Source organism: Taudactylus pleione, unplaced genomic scaffold (assembly GCF_031769625.1).
Source record: "Taudactylus pleione unplaced genomic scaffold, aTauple2 ptg001085l, whole genome shotgun sequence".
Taxonomy (NCBI): Eukaryota; Metazoa; Chordata; class Amphibia; order Anura; family Myobatrachidae; genus Taudactylus; species Taudactylus pleione.
The window spans coordinates 492,704-513,682 of NW_028285486.1; the positions used below are offsets into that span (position 1 = coordinate 492,704).

The 20,979-nt window shown below is 50.3% G+C and overlaps 1 protein-coding gene across 1 annotated transcript in view; it reads left to right on the forward strand.

The window, feature by feature from the left end:
• Positions 1 to 18,788: 18,788 nt before the first annotated feature.
• LOC148453824 (dystrobrevin beta-like) overlaps positions 18,789 to 20,979 on the forward strand; it is a 31,746-nt gene continuing 29,555 nt past the window's right edge. The window contains exon 1 of the mRNA XM_088461653.1: positions 18,789 to 18,882. The gene's annotated coding sequence lies outside the window, so the exon portion shown is untranslated. The remainder of the gene's footprint in view (positions 18,883 to 20,979) is intronic.

Below are 20,979 nucleotides of genomic sequence, written 5' to 3' on the forward strand. Positions count from 1 at the left end.
GATAGTGACATTAGGAAAACTAGCTGGTGGTATGGCAAGCTCGTCACTGTCTTGTATGGGATGATAATGGCATTGGGAGAACTAACCGGTGATATGGTATGCTGGTCACTTTCCTGTATGGGATAATGGCATTGGGAAAAAACTAGCTGGTGATATGGTATGCTGGTCACAGACTTGTATGGGATGATAATGGCATTGGGAAAACTAGCTGGTGATTTGGTATGCTGGTCACTGACTTGTATGGGATGATAATGGCATTGGGAAAACTAGCTGGTGATATGGTATGCTGGTCACTGACTTGTATGGGATGATAATGGCATTGGAAGAACTAACCAGTGATATGGTATGCTGGTCACTTTCCTGTATGGGATGATAATGGCATTGGGAAAACTAGCTGGTGATATGGTATGCTGGTCACTGGCTTGTATGGGATGATAATGGCATTGGGAGAACTAACCGGTGATATGGTATGCTGGTCACTTTCCTGTATGGGATGGTAATGGCATTGGGAAAACTAGCTGGTGACATGGTATGCTGGACTCTGACTTGTATGGGATGATAATGGCATTGGGAAAACTAGCTGGTGATATGGTATGCTGGTCACTGACTTGTATGGGATGAGGTTGAGATTGGGAGAACTGGCTTTTGATATGGTATACTGGATACTGACGTGTATGGGCCTGTGGTGGGGTTGGGAGAACTAGCTGGTGATATGGGTGCTGGTCATTGGTTTGTATGGGATGATAATGGGATTGCATTTACTAAGTGGTTACTAGTATGAATGAAATGTCACCTGTGATCCACAGTGGAGGGGCATGGAGCTGCTCAGGGCAGCAGGGGAGGAGACTGTGGCATGGAGCTGCTCAGGGCAGCAGGGGAGGGGATTGTGGCATGGAGCTGCTCAGGGCAGCAGTGGAGGGGATTGTGGCATGGAGCTGCTATGGGCAGCAGGGGAGGGGACTGTGGCATGGAGCTGCTCAGGGCAGCAGGGGAGGGGATTGTGGCATGGAGCTGCTCAGGGCAGCAGGGGAGGGGACTGTGGCATGGAGCTGCTCAGGGCAGCAGAGAAGGGTACTGTGGCATGGAGCTGCTCAGGGCAGCAGGGGAGGGGACTGTGGCATGGAGCCTGTGAGAGCAGCAGGGGAAGGGTCTGTGGCATGGAGCTGCTCAGGGCAGCAGGGGAGGGGACTGTGGCATGGAGCTGCTGAGAGCAGCAGGGGAAGGGTCTGTGGCATGGAGCTGCTCAGGGCAGCAGGGGAGGGGACTGTGGCATGGAGCTGCTCAGGGCAGCAGGGGAGGGGACTGTGGCCAGACATGCCCGCAGCTATCAGGCACTTCTATTCGCCCCTACCCAAGCAGGAATGCTTGTAAATAAATAAAAGGAATTATATTATTATCCCTTCCAGCAAAGCCAGACATATATAATTATTATTACACTGGGGGTGATCTTCCACCCCTCAGTTATCTGGCAGCTTGTGATAGTGACATGTAAGGTGTGCATTTCAGAGATTTCGGTCATATTGCGTGAAATAATCCTGGTGCACATACAGAAGGTGCGCCTGCAGCCCGGGCCAGCCTCTCTGTGAGTAATATTGTAGATGGGGGATGTGTGAGACACTGCGCAGTTCATTTGTTCATCTCTTGTAAACTAAAAGTCCTTCATATGTTGGAACTTGGAAGCAAACCTTGAACCTTTTAAGCCATGTCATCTGCCACATAACTGAATAAATGACTTTCATTGTGACAAAGCCACTCTGCTTTCCTTCTTCTTTCTTTGCCACCTGTAGATTTGTCATCATTCTTCAGGTTCCCTGGGGGTGACGAGTGGTCTTGGTGGCATGTGTTAGTCACTGGGACATCTCCTTGAGGTCAGAAAAGAACATTTGCCAGGTGAGCTGTAGTACAATCTCCCTGAGAGTAAATATACTGTATACAGAGCCCGAGGATAAGGTATCTATTGCCCTGCCAGGACAAGGTATCTTCTAGAGAATATATATTCTGTGTTGTAATAATGGAAACATATTCAACCATAGGGTCTGGAAGGGTTGGCTATAGTACATACTGTACGTACATTGTAGAGGTTTCATCAAATAATGAGCAGGTATGAATGGTATCTAGCAGAATTGCTGGTAGACCGGGGTCCACTCTACCATGGCTAACAGGTAAACCTGTCATCTGCTCTGTAGTCACAGCTTTGTGTCCAGGCCCTCAGAAGATCATTCCCAGCCAGGTAAGCTTCATCTCACTACTAAGAGACCAGGAACATAACATGCGTGTGTCCTCCAAGCTCATGCAGGAATACCACAACGATCCACGTCCAGAATATGTATCTGTGTCCATATGTCTTCCACGTATCTCAGGAGTCCTGACCAATGTCCCAATCCAGGTGAAGAATACAAATACAGCAATTAATCACAATTATTAGATTACTAAGGCATGATGATGCAATAGACGTATCTACGTGATATAGAATGGGAAAATCCCAGCTGTGGGAGAGGTGGAGATGACCATGAGCCATTTATCATCTTTAGGACATTGCCACTCGGGGACACCAGAGGTCTTTTGCTGCATCTTACATTGTGGGAGAAAAACACTGTAATTATTAGGGGTGTGCACCGGCCACTTTTCGTGTTTTGGTTTTGGATCTGGATCTTTCTTCGTGTTTTGGATCTGGATTGGTTTTGCCAAAACCACCCTTCCGTGTTTTGGGTTCTGGGTTTTGTGTTTTGGATCTGTATTTTTTTTTTAAAAAGCATAAAAACAGCTAAAATCACAGAATTTGTTGGTTTCTCTGCTCCTATGCTATTATTAACCTCAATAACCTTAATTTCCACTCATTTCCAGTCTATTCTGAACACCTCACACCTCACAATAGTGTTTTCATGTCCAAAAGGTTGCACCGAGGTAGCTGGATGACTATGCTAAGCGACACGAGTGGGCGGCACAAACACGTGACCCATCTAGGAGTGACACTGCAGTGGCAGACAGGATGGCAGTTAGAAAAACTAGGCCCCAAACTGTACATAATGCAAAGAAAAAAAAGAAGTGCAAGATGGAATTGTCCTTGGGCCCTCCCACCCACCCTTATGTTGTATAAACAGGACATGCACACTTTAACAAATCAATCATTTCAGCGCCAGGGTCTGCCACACAACTGTGGCTGAAATGATTGGTTCGTTTGGGCCCCCACAAAACAAGCTGGCAATTAATGTGTCCCTGCACAAACTGGCTCTACGGAGGCAAGATCTCATCCTCCTCATCCACCGATTCCTCACCCTCTTCAGTGTGTACATCCTCATCCTCACAAAGTATTAACTCGTCCCCACTTGAATCCACCACCACAGGTCCCTCTGTACCTTCTGGAGGCTGGTCTGCCTGGAAGAGCTGATAATTCATTTTGATGAACATCATCTCCACATTCTGTGGAAGCAACCTCCTACGCCTTTCGCTGACAAGGTTCCCGGCTGCACTAAACACTCTTTCGGAGTACACACTGGAGGGGGGGCAACTCAGGTAAAATAGAGCCAGCTTGTACAGGGGCCTCCAAATTGCCTCTTTTTCCTGCCAGTACAGGTATGGACTGTCTGACATGCCTACTTGGATGCTGTCACCGATGTAATCCTCCACCATTCTGTCAATGGTGACAGTATCATATGCAGTGACAGTAGACATGTCAGAAATTGTTGCCAGGTCCTTCAGTCCGGACCAGATGTCCAAACTTGGTCCTGCCTGCCCTGCATCACCGCCAGCGGGTTGCTTAGGATACCTAAGTTTTTTCCTGGCAGCCCCAGTTGCGGGAGAAAATGAAGAAGGAGCCGTTGACGTGTCACGTTCCGCTTCAGCTGACAGTGTGTTCACCAGCAGGTCTTTGCACCTCTGCAGGCTTGTGTCGGCCGGAAAGAGAGACACCACATAGGCTTTAAACCTAGGATCAAGCACGGTGGCCAAAATGTAGTGGTCTGATTTCAACAGATTGACCACCCTGGAATCCTGGCAAAGCGAATGAAGGGCTTCATCCACAAGTCCCACATGCCGAGCGGAATCGCTCCGTCTTAGCTCCTCCTTCACTTTCTCCAGCTGCTTCTGCAAAAGCCTGATGAGGGGAATGACCTGACTCAAGCTGGCTGTGTCTGAACTGACTTCACGTGTGGCAAGTTCGAAGGGCTGGAGAACCTTGCACAACACGGAAATCATTCTCCACTGCGCTTGAGTCAGGTGCATACCCCCTCCTTTGCCTATGTCATAGGTGGATGTATAGGCTTGTATGGCCTTTTGCTGCTCCTCCATCCTCTGAAGCATATAGAGGGTTGAGTTCCACCGCGTCACAACCTCTTGCTTCAGGTGATGGCGGGGCAGGTTCAAGAGTGTTTGCTGGCGCTCCAGTCTTCGGCACGCAGTCGCTGAATGGCGAAAGTGGCCAGAAATTTTTCGGGCCACCCTCAGCGTCTCCTGCACGCCCCTGTCGCTTTTCAGAAAATTCTGCACCACCAAGTTTATTGTGTGAGCAAAACATGGGACGTGCTGGAATTTGCCCAGATGTAATGCCCGCACAATATTGGTGGCGTTGTCAGATATCACAAATCCCCAGGAGAGTCTAAGTGGGGTAAGCCACTGGGCGATGATTTCCCTCAGTTTCTCTAAGAGGTTGTCGGCGGTGTGCCTCTTACTGAAACCGGTGATACACAGCGTAGCCTGCCTTGTAACGAGCTGGCGTTTCTGAGATGCTGCTACTGGTGACGCTGCTGCTGTTGCTGCGTAAGGTGATACATCTACCCAGTGGGCTGTCACAGTCATATAGTCCTTAGTCTGCCCTGTTCCACTTGTCCACATGTCCGTGGTTAAGTGGACATTGTGTACAACGGCATTTTTCAGGACACTGAGGACACTTTTTCTGACGTTTCTGTACAGTCTCGGTATCGCCTGCCTAGTGAAGTGGAATCTAGACGGGATTTGGAACCTGGGACACACTACCTCCATCAATTGTCTAAATCCCACTGCACTAATGGCGGATACCGGACGCACGTCTAACACCAACATAGCAGTCAAGGCCTCAGTTATACGTTTTGCTTCAGGATGACTGCTGTCGTACTTCATCCTCCTCGCTAAGGACTGTTGGAGGGTCAATTGTTTAGTAAAAGTAGTGGTGTTCCTACTTCCTCTCTGGGATGATGAACGACTCCCAGCAGCAGCGGCAGCAGTAGGCGTAGCAATGCAGGATCCTCCAGAGGAATCCCGGATAGGAGAGTCAGTCATGCCAGTGACATGGCCTGCAGGACTACTTCCGATCCTGACTAAGGAGGAAATTGACGAGGAGGGAGTTGACGGTGTGGTTTGCAGGCGCTTGGATACAACAGGACAACGGGATTTAGGTGTCCCTGGACTGCTTACGGTCTTAGCCAAAGTTTCTGAACTTGACAGTAACTTTTTATGAACGCGCTGCAGGTGCCGTATAAGGGAGGATGTTCCTAGGTGGTTGACGTCCCTACCCCTACTTATTTCACCTTTACATATGGTACATATGGCAAGACAGTTGTTGTCCGGATTTGGATAGAAATATTGCCAGACCAAAGAGGTGGAATGTTTGGTCTTCTGCCCAGGCATGACCGTGATGGGCTTTTTCATCCCACGGACAACAACTGTCTCCCCCGGAGCCTGATTTAAACAAACCACATCACCATCAGAATCCTCCTCGCCAACTTCCTCCTCAGCGCCAGCTACACCAGTATCCTCATCCTGTTGTACTTCAACAGTGACATCTTCAATTTGCATATCAGCAAGTGGACTGTGGGTGCTCCTTTCAGCACTTGCAGGGGGCGTGCAAATGGTGGAAAGAGCCACCTCTTCACGTCCAGTGCTGGGAAGGTCAGGCATCGCAACCACCACCACACTTGGACTCTCCTTGGGGATTTGTGATATCTTCTTAGAAAGCACAGTTCTTCGCTGTGCTTTTGCCAGCTTAACTCTTTTGATTTTTTTAGTGGGAGGAGGGCTTCCATCGTCATGTGAAGCTGAACCACTAGTCATGAACATACTAGGGATCGACCTTAGCCGTTCCTTGCCACTCCGTGTCGTAAATGGCATATTGGCAAGTTTACGTTTCTCTTCAGCTGATTTAAATGTCTTTTTCAAGGTCATTTTCCTGAACTTTGCCATTTGGGATTGTATGTGCCCTCTACTATGACATTGGGCATCGGCCTTGGCAGACGACGTTGATGGCATGTTATCGTCTATGTCATGACTAGTGGCAGCAGCTTCAGCACTAGGAGGAAGTGGTTCTTGATCTTTCTCTATTTTATTTTTATCGGAGAAAGTTTGGTCCTCCATTTATGTTATATCGATTTGATATATACGTGCGGCTAAACACAGAAAATAATTTTTTTTTTGGTTTGGACTGGAGTGTACTTTGTGGGTTACAGCACCCTTTAACGGTCAAGCCAGCCGGCCCTTTACTTATGACACAGGCGCACTCTTGGCACTACTTTGTTGATGCACGTGCGGCTACTGCGCACACAATTCACAAACACAGAAAATAATTTTTTTTTGGTTTGGACTGGAGTGTACTTTCGGGGGTTACAGCACCCTTAACGGTCAAGCCAGCCGGCCCTTTACTTATGACACAGGCGCACGCTTGGCACTACTTTGTTGATGCACGTGCGGCTACTGCGCACACAATTCACAAACACAGAAAATAATTTTTTTTTGGTTTGGACTGGAGTGTACTTTCGGGGGTTACAGCACCCTTTAACGGTCAAGCCATCCGGCCCTTTACTTATGACACAGGCGCACGCTTGGCACTACTTTGTTGATGCACGTGCGGCTACTGCGCACACAATTCACAAACACAGAAAATAATTTTTTTTTGGTTTGGACTGGAGTGTACTTTCGGGGGTTACAGCACCCTTTAACGGTCAAGCCAGCCGGCCCTTTACTTATGACACAGGCGCACGCTTGGCACTACTTTGTTGATGCACGTGCGGCTACTGCGCACACAATTCACAAACACAGAAAATAATTTTTTTTTGGTTTGGACTGGAGTGTACTTTCGGGGGTTACAGCACCCTTTAACGGTCAAGCCATCCGGCCCTTTACTTATGACACAGGCGCACGCTTGGCACTACTTTGTTGATGCACGTGCGGCTACTGCGCACACAATTCACAAACACAGAAAATAATTTTTTTTTGGTTTGGACTGGAGTGTACTTTCGGGGGTTACAGCACCCTTTAACGGTCAAGCCAGCCGGCCCTTTACTTATGACACAGGCGCACGCTTGGCACTACTTTGTTGATGCACGTGCGGCTACTGCGCACACAATTCACAAACACAGAAAATAATATTTTTTTTGGTTTGGACTGGAGTGTACTTTGGGGGTTACAGCACCCTTTAACGGTCAAGCCAGCCGGCCCTTTACTTATGACACAGGCGCACGCTTGGCACTACTTTGTTGATGCACGTGCGGCTACTGCGCACACAATCAACAAACACAGAAAATAATTTTTTTTTGGTTTGGACTGGAGTGTACTTTCGGGGGTTACAGCACCCTTTAACGGTCAAGCCAGCCGGCCCTTTACTTATGACACAGGCGCACGCTTGGCACTACTTTGTTGATGCACGTGCGGCTACTGCGCACACAATTCACAAACACAGAAAATAATTTTTTTTTGGTTTGGACTGGAGTGTACTTTGGGGGTTACAGCACCCTTTAACGGTCAAGCCAGCCGGCCCTTTACTTATGACACAGGCGCACGCTTGGCACTACTTTGTTGATGCACGTGCGGCTACTGCGCACACAATTCACAAACACAGAAAATAATTTTTTTTTTGGTTTGGACTGGAGTGTACTTTGGGGGTTACAGCACCCTTTAACGGTCAAGCCAGCCGGCCCTTTACTTATGACACAGGCGCACGCTTGGCACTACTTTGTTGATGCACGTGCGGCTACTGCGCACACAATTCACAAACACAGAAAATAATATTTTTTTTGGTTTGGACTGGAGTGTACTTTGGGGGTTACAGCACCCTTTAACGGTCAAGCCAGCCGGCCCTTTACTTATGACACAGGCGCACGCTTGGCACTACTTTGTTGATGCACGTGCGGCTACTGCGCACACAATTCACAAACACAGAAAATAATATTTTTTTTGGTTTGGACTGGAGTGTACTTTGGGGGTTACAGCACCCTTTAACGGTCAAGCCAGCCGGCCCTTTACTTATGACACAGGCACACGCTTGGCACTACTTTGTTGATGCACGTGCGGCTACTGCGCACACAATTCACAAACACAGAAAATAATTTTTTTTTTGGTTTGGACTGGAGTGTACTTTGTGGGTTACAGCACCCTTTAACGGTCAAGCCAGCCGGCCCTTTACTTATGACACAGGCGCACTCTTGGCACTACTTTGTTGATGCACGTGCGGCTACTGCGCACACAATTCACAAACACAGAAAATAATTTTTTTTTGGTTTGGACTGGAGTGTACTTTCGGGGGTTACAGCACCCTTAACGGTCAAGCCAGCCGGCCCTTTACTTATGACACAGGCGCACGCTTGGCACTACTTTGTTGATGCACGTGCGGCTACTGCGCACACAATTCACAAACACAGAAAATAATTTTTTTTTGGTTTGGACTGGAGTGTACTTTCGGGGGTTACAGCACCCTTTAACGGTCAAGCCATCCGGCCCTTTACTTATGACACAGGCGCACGCTTGGCTCTACTTTGCTGATGCACGTGCGGCTACTGCGCACACAATTCACAAACACAGAAAATAATTTTTTTTTTGGTTTGGACTGGAATGTACTTTCGGGGGTTACAGCACCCTTAACGGTCAAGCCAGCCGGCCCTTTACTTATGACACAGGTGCACGCTTGGCACTACTTTGTTGATGCACGTGCGGCTACTGCGCACACAATTCACAAACACAGAAAATAATTTTTTTTTTGGTTTGGACTGGAGTGTACTTTCGGGGGTTACAGCACCCTTAACGGTCAAGCCAGCCGGCCCTTTACTTATGACACAGGCGCACGCTTGGCACTACTTTGTTGATGCACGTGCGGCTACTGCGCACACAATTCACAAACACAGAAAATAATTTTTTTTTTGGTTTGGACTGGAGTGTACTTTCGGGGGTTACAGCACCCTTAACGGTCAAGCCAGCCGGCCCTTTACTTATGACACAGGCGCACGCTTGGCACTACTTTGTTGATGCACGTGCGGCTACTGCGCACACAATTCACAAACACAGAAAATAATTTTTTTTTTGGTTTGGACTGGAGTGTACTTTCGGGGGTTACAGCACCCTTAACGGTCAAGCCAGCCGGCCCTTTACTTATGACACAGGCGCACGCTTGGCACTACTTTGTTGATGCACGTGCGGCTACTGCGCACACAATTCACAAACACAGAAAATATATTATTTTTTTAGCACTTGGGGGGAGCGCCCCTGATGGACAGAGCACCCCCTGGACAACACTACAGCTCTCCTTTAGGACTGGGACACTGCACAGGACTTTGGAGTGGACACAGCCCCTATGGAGAACTGACTGCACAACACAGTCCAGCCAGCCCCTATGGACTTTGAAGTAGTGGACACAGCCCCTATTAACAACAGCAGCACAACACAGCCAGCCCCTATGGACTTTGAAGTAGTGGACAACAGCAGCACTACACTACACTACACTACACAGCCCTAACTCCCACCCTCCCTCTTCACTGTCCACAGCCGAGTGAGAAAATGGCGCCGACGCGGGTACCTTATATAGGATCCAAAACCCGCGAGACTCGGAAGGCGGGATGATGACGTTTTGCCTCGATTTCAGATCCGAGTCAGGCGGGAAAAGTCGAGCCTGACTCGGATCGGACTCGGATCGGGGGGGCTCGGGGGGGTTCGGATTTCAGAAATCCGAACCCGCTCACCCCTAGTAATTATATAGTAATATAGCGATGTACTCTGCCACTCACTTCCCAGCAATGGACACAAGTTCTGACCTAACTGTACAAGGGGTTGTCTCTGTGTCCTACCATGTACCAAATAACCCCCCACCCATTACCTGGAGCCAGTAGCCTCTATCCCAGGGAATTACATATAAATACAAATAATGTTGAAGCGCTTGTTTGAAAAAGAACAATAGATACTATGAAAACAATTTAATAAAAACAATAGACATAATACAATTAATAACACAAACGTGGTATGCAGTGTTCTTGAATAAAACGTATTGACTCACAATGTCAGTGCAGGATATATAGCTCTCTATAAAGTGGGACAGTGCACGGATGATTAGAGATGATTTAATCCTTATGCCGGGATTTTAGAGCAGTGGTAAATGTGTACCATACACAGGTATAGCAATGCTAACTGTCCTGATACCCGTGGTAGTATGGATGTAGTCCAAAAACACTGGACGTCTCAAGTGAGCTGAGAACTGGTATGTCCTCCAGAATGTGTAGGTAAGACAGTTCGTCCAAGATAAAAATGATTAACTATGTAACCAGCCGTACCCGTTATGGCACAATATCTGTAATACACACACACTCACCCCAGATGGTCCTGGGCGGGGTGCAGCACTTCACCATCCAGCAACAAGGGTGCAAACTCTCTGTGTGTGTGTGTGATGGGCGCTCTACCGCCTGTCAGCGGGAACGTCAGCCTAATCAAGGCGGCTAGCAGGAATTCCGTCTCAATGTCACGGTTCAGTGGCTGCCTGAGGGTCTGTGATAATCCGGCTGTATAGCAACCACCTGTTCCCGGGGGGCTCGGTGCTGGGTGGGTGCACGGCTGGTGCAGAGTTCCGAGGGCTCAATAGAGAGACGGCAATCTCATGAACTTGAGCAATGTAAGTCCAGTGCACAATTTATCCAACAGAGCTATTGTAGTATTCCTTTCCTTGACTATTACATATTACTTGGAACCAGTAGGCTTCACCCCAGGACAGTCATGTTACCTGAAGCCAGGAAACTCTACCTCGAAACAACGCTCATTACTTAAAAGCTGTAGCCTCTGCCCCACGACATCCCATGTTACTTGAAGCCAGTAGCCTATGCCACATTACCTAAAGTGAATAACCTCTACCCCACGATATTCCTTTTTACCGGAAGCCAGTAGCCTCTACCCCAGGACATCCCACATTAACTGAAGCCAGTATCCTCCACCCCAGGACATCCCACATTAACTGAAGCCAGTATCCTCCACCCCAGGACATCCCACATTAACTGAAGCCAGTATCCTCCACCCCAGGACATCCCACATTACAGTATCTGCGCCTTTATCCCAAGATATCCCATGTTACCTGAAGGCAGTAGCCTCTACCTCAGGATATCCCGTATTACAGTATCTGAAGCACCTATGCCAGGACGGGTTGGGTATGATATCCCAGCAGCTAAATAGCCGTCGGGTGAAATACCGACGCCGGATGCCCAATCATGAGAGATCTCGACAGGGGCATAACAGTATAATAACCCTACCCCTCTCCCCCCCAACCCTCCCTTGGTGATGCCTAACCCTAACCTCCCTGGGGGGTGCTTAACACTAACTCTCCCCCCGGTGGTGCCTAACCCCCCCTCCTTGCAGCCTAACCCTAAGTACCCCCGGGGATGCCTAACCCTCAATCGGGAAGCTGTCAAGGTTCCGGCATCAGGATCTAGACAGTTCTCGGGATTTCGACGCCTATCTTTAGTCCCAAGTTGGGATTTCGATAGACGGCTTCCCGGCCGTTGGTATTTCAACTACATCCCACCAGGACCCCCATGTTTCCTTACAGCAGTGTCCTCCACTCTAGGCCAATCATACATGACAGTATCTGTAGCCAGTTGTACCTACCACCACTACAACACCTTGTTACCTTACAGCTCTATCCTCCGCCCCAGGACATCCCGCGTTACAGGAAGACGAGCTCTGCGCTTCACTGTGCTGTAGGGTTGGAATTCATCACTTTTATCCTGAACTGGGTGGAAGTGCAGCAGCTGCTGCTTTCTGACAAGCAGCGCTGGAGGAGGGGCTACTGACCAGATACAATTGCTACGCTATAAGGGCAACATATAAAAATGTGGTTGCTCCAACCATGAAAATGCCCTTGCAACCATTAGTTCCACAAACATCGTCAGTGATTTAATTGTAAAGGCATTTCTCATGGCATCAGCGGGAGGTAAGGCGGCTGTGTAATGTGGCGGCAGCTGGTTCCTCGGCTCCAGCATTACACACAGGAGATAGATGTAGCCCTGCTCTAAGAATAGCTTCTGGGCCAGAAATAACATTGCAGACAATGAGCAGTTGTGATGTCCTTACATACACTGCAGTGTAACTCTGTGCATTATAGACCCTCCTACATCACAGCCGGGGAGATTTATCACGTGTTACCTATAGCAACCAATCAGACTAGCTATTATTGTATAGACCATTGGTAGCCTTCAGATGTTCCACAATCAGAGGACTCTCTATAAATGGGACACATTATGTAACATGTAACCTTTATTGGATATATAATAAGAGATTTGAATTACACATAAATCATAAAAAAACAAAGTGCACGCCGTGTACATACCCCCCCCTCTAGGATATAGTCCTAGTAGTAGGGGCGGATTGGTCCCTGGAGAATCCTGAATAGGGTAAAGGCGGTGTGACGCGGTCTAGGGAGAGAAATAAAGCACGATATATCGTCTTGTGCAGTGGTTCTCAAACTCGGTCCTCAGGACCCCACACAGGTCACATTTTCCAGGTCTCCTGGCAGGTGCACAGGTGTATTCATTACTGATTGACACGTTTTGAAAAGATCCACAGGTGGAGCAAATTATTTCACTTGAGATTCTGTGAGGAGACCTGGAAAACATGCACTGTTTGGGGTCCTGAGGACTGAGTTTGAGAACCTGTGGTCTAGTGTGTAGCCAGCTTTAGGGGAGAGTAGACGCATAAGCACTTATGAAACAATAGTTTACCACCAGAGTACATGACGCGGTAAGGGGAGCAGCACACCTCACGGGTGGCGCATACCACGTTAAGGTAACATGGCAGGAGAGGGACTGCCCCCACGAGTGCTGCTCAGACATCCCAGAGCGCCACCTTGTGGTACCAAGGGTTCCTGAGCCCATTATAGAATGTACCAGATAAATGACAGCTATAATCTGATTGGTTTCTAGGGGCACCGTTCTCCCCCTGCGGGTGCTGTGCAGCCCCTCATCTATCCTTACTCCCTGCAGGGATCCAGGCGCCCATGTGCGGGTCTGATCACAGGGACTGTATAGATGGGAGCTGCCTGTCCCTGCTCCTACAGTTCAGCTTCCATGAGAGAGGCAAAGTGAAACCTTTCACACAAGCTTGGCCGGGCAGATTGCTCACACATTCTTTGCTGTCGTTCCAAGTAGGTAATGGACTTGGCAAGTCAGACATGTGAGAGTCTCTTCGGCAGCGTGCCAGGACATTGTACTGACTGCTGGTGACGCCCTTCCTGGCTCTAGCTCAGTGCAGGCCATTATTCTGCTGGCACACTACTGTTCCTCCAGCCTCAGTGACTCAGCCCGCCTATTAGTGACTATGAGCTACTCTCACTCAGCCAGGGTCCAGCGCAGCCCCTGAGAGCTGAGCAGTGTTTCTCAAGCCCACTCCACATTGGAACCCTAACATGTTTTCCAGATCATCAAACAGGAGCACAGGTGTATTAATTGGACTACACAGGTGGTACTAAATATTACTGAGGATACCTTGAAAACATGCACTGTCAGGGTTCCATGAGGACCGTATTTGAGAAGCACTGTAATACAGTGCGGGGGAAAGGGAGGGGTCCTTTCTAATCCGTACTGCAGAACAGTGCATCACAAACCTGTCCCTCAGCCCCCGACCTCTTTCTGTGAGTGCGCTGTGCCAGTGGGTGTGGTTTACACAATTGCGCAATAAATCACCACTATTACAGACTACGCATAATGTAGCAGTTCTGTGATCTTCATCCAACTAAATTACTGCTACATCTTACAAAGGAGATAAATGATCCCGTCTAGAGACCTGCCGCTGGAGCGATGCAATTGCGTGGTTATTTGGAGGTGCACCTAAGGTAAACGCAGCGCACGTTATAGCACATTTGCAGGAAGACACGCTTCAGGCATATCAAGGGATGCCCTTGCGGCCAATCCAATTAGCAGGGAAGGGGACGAGTTGCCACTGCGATGGCGTAGTAACGCCAGCAACGGCACCACAACTGGCGGCCTGATCTCAGCCCGGACTCGAAAAAGTTTGTACGCAGCCCTGTGGGGCGTCAGACAAAAATATACCGGTACCGCAAGTGTACAGCCTCACTCGCACCATGAGTGAACTCGCGGCTGATTGGATTGACCTCTAAGATTATTACAATTTGGCCGCATCACAGAAACAACGTGATGATGATGATGACGGGATTATTGCAGATAGTGAGATAATATGGAAAATAAATCAAATCCACACATTCCCACTGAACAGCGATCCTGGCACCAACAATGTTACCTACATGGACGCAATACACGGAGGGCCTGATTCAGCTAGGATCGCAAGTGCTAAGACGCACGCAGTCGGACGATTTTTGCAATCGCAGTGCGCGGACTAGCCACTGCGATCAGGAATGAGATTGCAGTGTGTACACAGACCCATGGCAACGTGATTGACAGGAAGTGCCGATTGGGGGTGGTAACGGGTGGTCAGCTGAACGCAGGCATGCCAGTGTGTTCGCATGCCATTGCATGGGCGTGCATAAATTATCCACTTGCGATGCCTTCCACTGCCCGAGGCTTCATAGCGTGCGTGGCTGTCAGCAAGTCTTGAGTAAGGTCAGGGCTTGTGCAAGTGTGCGTATACTCTAGCGCACGCAGGGGGGGTTTCTGAGTACCCAGAAACCCTCCCTGACAGACTGGAGAGCAGGCACCATCTTCTTAAGCCCTGCTCCTTGCGGAAAAATGCCGCGATTTGCGAGTCAATTGGGAGGAGGCGGAGGCAATATGACGTGATTCCATTAGAATTGCACCATTTGGCTCCGCACCCTCCCGATTGACTCGCGAATCGCAGCATTTTGTCGCTAGGGGGAGAGGTCTAATGACATGTGCCAGCCTTCTAGGTCCCATCCTTATCAGGTCTACAACCCACAGCTGCTGCAAGGTAAGTGTGTGTAATGTATGTGTGACATACAGTAGGTGTGTGTGTAATGTATGTGTGTGACATACAGTAGGTGTGTGTGTGTAATGTATGTGTGTGTGTAATGTATGTGTGACATATAGTAGGTGTGTGTGTGTGTAAGGTATGTGTGACATGTATGTGTGTGTGTAATGTATGTGTGACATACAGTAGGTGTGTGTGTGTAAGGTATATGTGACATACAGTAGGTGTGTGTGTGTGTGTGTAAGGTATGTGTGACTTGTATGTGTATGTATTATACAGTATATATTTATATATGTGTGTGTGTGTGTGTAAGGTATGTGTGACGTGTGTGTGTGTGTGTGTATATATATATATATATATATATATGTGTGTGTGTGTATATATATATATGTGTGTGTATGTTTTATATATATATATATATATATATATATACACAGTATATATTTGTGTGTGTGTGGAAACCACCATGTAAGAATCCTGCATTGCCCCTGGTATGGGTCTGATGTTAGTGATTATTACTCTATGTTGCCCATGTATACGGATGTGAGTATGGGGAAGTGAGCATCCTTATGTCAAGCTGCGATCACATTGCGAATGGAAACATTTACATATCCCCGCTGATATTAGCAACTGCATATAAGCAGAATTGCGCTCCGTAGTGAATCAGGCCTTGAGACCCCTCAAGTGGGTTGTGTGCGACAATCAGAGCGGCGCTCTCATTAATCAGGGCGATGCCACTGTGGGTAATCAGGGCGATGTCGCTGTGGGTAATCAGGGCGACGCCGCTGTGGGTAATCAGGGTAATCAGGGCAATGCCGCAGTGGGTAATCAGAACGATGCCGCTGTGGGTAATCAGAACGATGCCGCTGTGGGTAATCAGAACGATGCCGCTGTGGGTAATCTGGGCGATGCCGCTGTGGGTAATCAGAACAATGCCGCTGTGGGTAATCAGAACGATGCCGCTGTGGGAAATCCGGGCGATGCCGCTATGGGTAATCAGAACGATGACGCTGTGGGTAATCACAACGATGCCGCTGTGGGTAATCCGGGCGATGCCGCTGTGGGTAATCAGAGCGATGCCGCTGTGGGTAATCAGAACGATGCCGCTGTGGGTAATCAGGGCGATGCCGCTGTGGGTAATCAGTGCGATGCCGCTGTGGGTAATCAGGGCGATGTTGCTGTGGGTAATCAGAGCGACGCCGCTGTGGGTAATGAGGGCAATGCCGCAGTGGGTAATCAGAGCGATGCCACTGTGGGTAATCAGAACGATGCCGCTGTTGGTAATAAGAACGATGCCGCTGTGGGTAATCAGAATGATGCCGCTGTGGGTAATCAGGGCAATGCCGCTGTGGGTAATCAGAACGATGCCGCTGTGGGTAATCAGAACGATGCCGCTGTGGGTAATCCGGGCGATGCCGCTGTGGGTAATCAGAACGATGCCGCTGTGGGTAATCAGGGCGATGCCGCTGTGGGTAATCAGGGCGATGCCGCTGTGGGTAATCAGAGCGATGCCGCTGTGGGTTGGTTATCTGACATGGCTTCTCATGTGTGACCATGGCTTTACCTGGAGAAGATGAGGAAAGAAGTACTGTACATAAATTGGGACTTAGGAAACTAATACATTGGAGAATGGCGACTAAAAGGACTTTTTATTGTACTGTTAATTTATATTTTCCTATGTGGTGCAACAGGATTCTGCAGGCCCTGGACGCGTGGGCATGCTGATGCTTATAGTTCTACAAGCACCAGTGTGCTCTGGTAGTCATAGGTATATTGGCACTGGTATAACAATAAAAAACGGGAACTTTTTTGCTCAGCGCTCCTCCTAGTGCTCCTCCCACTGCTTCCTAGTGCTCCTCCCACTGCTCTTCCTAGTGCTCCTCCCACTGCTTCCTAGTGCTCCTCCCAGTGCTCTTCCTAGTGCTCCTCCCAGTGCTCTTCCTAGTGCTCCTCCCAGTGCTCTTCCTAGTGCTCCTTCCACTGCTCCTCCCAGTGCTCTTACTAGTGCTCCTCCCAGTGCTCTTCCTAGTGCTCCTCCCAGTGCTCTTCCTAGTTCTCCTTCCACTGCTCCTCCCAGTGCTCCTCCCAGTGCTCTTCCTAGTGCTCCTCCCAGTGCTCTTCCTAGTGCTCCTTCCACTGCTCCTCCCAGTGCTCTTCCTAGTGCTCCTCCCAGTGCTCCTTCCACTGCTCCTCCCAGTGCTCTTCCTAGTGCTCCTCCCAGTGCTCTTCCTAGTGCTCCTTCCACTGCTCCTCCCTGTGCTCCTCCCAGTGCTCTTCCTAGTGCTCCTCCCAGTGCTCTTCCTAGTGCTCCTTCCACTGCTCCTCCCGGTGCTCTTCCTAGTGCTCTTCCTAGTGCTCCTTCCACTGCTCCTCCCAGTGCTCTTCCTAGTGCTCCTCCCAGAGCTCATCCCAGTGCTTCCTAGTGCTCCTCCCAGTGCTCTTCCTAGTGCTCCTCCCAGTGCTCTTCCTAGTGCTCCTCCCAGTGCTCCCATTTCACCAGCAGGTGACTGACAATGACCCATGTGTGAATAAAAATGATAATAGTGAAAAAATGGCGCTTTGGGGCCCACATAAAATATACAAGCGGCAGTAATGCTCATTCCTTGGGGTATATAAAGCTCAGTGATAACCTGGGTCTGTGTCTTACTGATGTTCTTCTCAGTTTACTTGTTAGATCTAAACTTGTCTGTTATGAAGAACACAGGAAAGTATTGTAGCATGAAACGGGGTCAGCGCCGCCATCCGGGCGGGACTTTGTACTTTATACAGACAGCAAAAGAGAGAATGTGAGGAATGTACTTTCCAGGGGTTTATTGTTACTTGGGATGAATATTCTTCCGGTTCTATGGTCAGTGTATCAATAAAGCCAGGTACAGGGCCCGACCCTCTCTCATGTATAAAGCTGGCGTAGATGCCTGGGAACGCACGCTTCCATTTCCCCTCAGCCAGTCCTGTTTCTGCGCCTCCTCTGCCTTTCTCATTACTTTCCCTCTATCAGTCATCTACATTCTCCTCACATTTCCATTATTACTGAGATTACAGCTCTGAGCCAGCGGAATTGTAGCTGTAACCCCCTGTTCCTCATTGTGGGGACTGATGATGGAATCATGTAGTGATAGTATTGTACCATGATGCCAGTGATGAGGATTTATGGACCAGGCTGGCAGAGGGGGGTCTGTGAGTGATGGGGGCTCACTCATCACATACACTGTCCAGACCCACGTCTGTCATTATGGGATTGGTGTGTGTGGCACAGCTGTGGGCAGGGCCGCCATCAGGGGGGGGGGGGGGCTGCGGGGACTCCAGTCCCGGGCCCGCAGAGAGAGGGGGCCCGGGGAGCGGAAGGGTGACGTTGTGGAATGCAGTGATGGGCGGTACCGCACATCACTGCTGGAAGGCATCGGGGGCAGCCAAAGGAGAAAAGTCACTGGCTGGTATTTAATACATGGAGCCGTCCGCAAGCCAATCACAGCAACTCGCGGAACGGCAGTCAGCCAATCAGCAGCAGCCGCTGCTGATTGGCTGCAGTTCCGCGAGCCAATCACAGCTCGTGGAACAGCAGCCAGCCAATCAGCAGCGGCTGCTGCTGATTGGCTGGCTGCCGTTCCGCGAGTTGCTGTGATTGGCTTGCGGACGGCTCCATGTATTAACTGCCACCGAGACTCTCCTCCTCCTCTCTGGCAGCTGCCGGTGCATCCACCAGTGACAGGCGGTACCGCACATCACTCTGCGCTGAGGGGGCTCCCAGAGTCACGGAGATGGCCGAGTGTCCAGGTAAGTTTGGGCTCTGTTGTAGGGAGGGAGTGCCTAATTTATGTATTATATACAGTGTGTGTGTGTATATATATATAATATAATCATACACCTACATGTGGGTAAGTGCTGTTATATTACTTGCTGTGCTGACACTTACATTTGCATGCTCTTAATTTAATATAGCTAAGCACCAGAGGCTTTTGTTTGTTGTATGTATGTTATGTATATGTATATGTGTATGTATATGTGTATGTATATGTGTATATATATATATATATATATATATATATATACACACACAAAACATCTTGTGCTTAGATATGTTAAATTAAAAACATGCAAATAAAAATGTCAGCACAGCAAGTAACATAACAGCACTTGCAGAGGGAGGTGTGCAGAGGGCGGTGTGCAGAGGCGGTGTGCAGATGGAGGTATGAAGATGGAGGTGTGCAGAGTGCGGTGTGCAGAGGGAGGTGTGCAGAGGGAGGTGTGCAGAGGGCAGTGTGCAGAGGGAGGTGTGCAGAGGGCGGTGTGCAGAGGGAGGTGTGCCGAGGGCGGTGTGCAGAGGGAGATGTGCAGAGGGCGGTGTGCAGAGGCGGTGTGCAGATGGAGGTATGAAGATGGAGGTGTGCGGTGTGCAGAGGGCGGTGTGCAGAGGGAGGTGTGCAGATGTAGGTGTGCAGAGGGCAGTGTGCAGAGGGAGGTGTGCAGAGGGCGGTGTGCAGAGGGAGGTGTGCAGAGGGCGGTGTGCAGAGGGAGGTGTGCAGAGGGCGGTGTGCAGAGGCGGTGTGCAGATGGAGGTATGAAGATGGAGGTGTGCAGAGTGCGGTGTGCAGAGTGCGGTGTGCAGAGGGAGGTGTGCAGAGGGCGGTGTGCAGAGGGAGGTGTGCAGAGGGCGGTGTGCAGAGTGAGGTGTGCAGAGGGCGGTGTGCAGAGGGCGGTGTGCAGAGGGCGGTGTGCAGAGGACGGTGTGCAGAGGGAGATGTGCAGAGGGCGGTGTGCAGCGGGCGGTGTGCAGAGGGCTGTGTGCAGAGGGAGGTGTGCAGATGGACGCGTGCAGAGGGCGTACAGATGGCGGTGTGCAGAGGGCGGTGTGCAGAGGGCGGTGTGCAGAGGGAGGTGTGCAGATGGCGGTGTGCAGAGGGCGGTGTGCAGATGGAGGTGTGCGGTGTACAGATGGAGGTGTGCAGAGGGCGGAGGGCAGAGGGCGGTGTGCAGAGGGAGGTGTGCAGAGGGCGGTGTGCAGATGGAGGTGTGCGGTGTACAGATGGAGGTGTGCAGAGGGCGGTGTGTAGAGGGCGGTGTGCAGAGGGCGGTGTGCAGATGGAGGTGTGCAGTGGGCGGTGTGCAGAGGGCGGCGTGCAGAGGGCGGCGTGCGGAGGGCGGTGTGCAGAGGGCGGTGTGCAGAGGGCGGTGTGCAGAGGGCGGTGTGCAGAGGGAGGTGTGCAGAGGGCTGTGTGCAGAGGGTGGTGTGCAGAGGGAGGTGTGCAGAGGGCGGTGTGCAGAGGTGGTGTGCAGATGGAGGTATGAAGATGGAGGTGTGCAGAGTGCGGTGTGCAGAGGGAGGTGTGCAGAGGGCGGTGTGCAGAGGGAGGTGTGCAGAGGGCGGTGTGCAGAGGGAGATGTGCAGAGGGTGGTGTGCAGAGGGTGGTGTGCAGAGGGAGGTGTGCAGAGGGAGATGTGCAGAGGGAGATGTGCAGAGGGAGATGTGCAGAGGGTGGTGTGCAGAGGGAGGTGTGCAGAGGGCGGTGTGCAGAGGGAGGTGTGCAGAGGGCGGTGTGCAGAGGCGGTGTGCAGATGGAGGTATGAAGATGGAGGTGTGCAGAGTGCGGTGTGCAGAGTGCGGTGTGCAGAGGGAGGTGTGCAGAGGGCGGTGTGCAGAGGGAGGTGTGCAGAGGGGGGTGTGCAGAGTGAGGTGTGCAGAGGGCGGTGTGCAGAGGGAGGTGTGCAGAGGGCGGTGTGCAGAGGGAGATGTGCAGAGGGTGGTGTGCAGAGGGCGGTGTGCAGAGGGAGGTGTGCAGAGGGAGATGTGCAGAGGGTGGTGTGCAGAGGGTGGTGTGCAGAGGGTGGTGTGCAGAGGGCGGTGTGCAGAGGGCTGTGTGCAGATGGACGCGT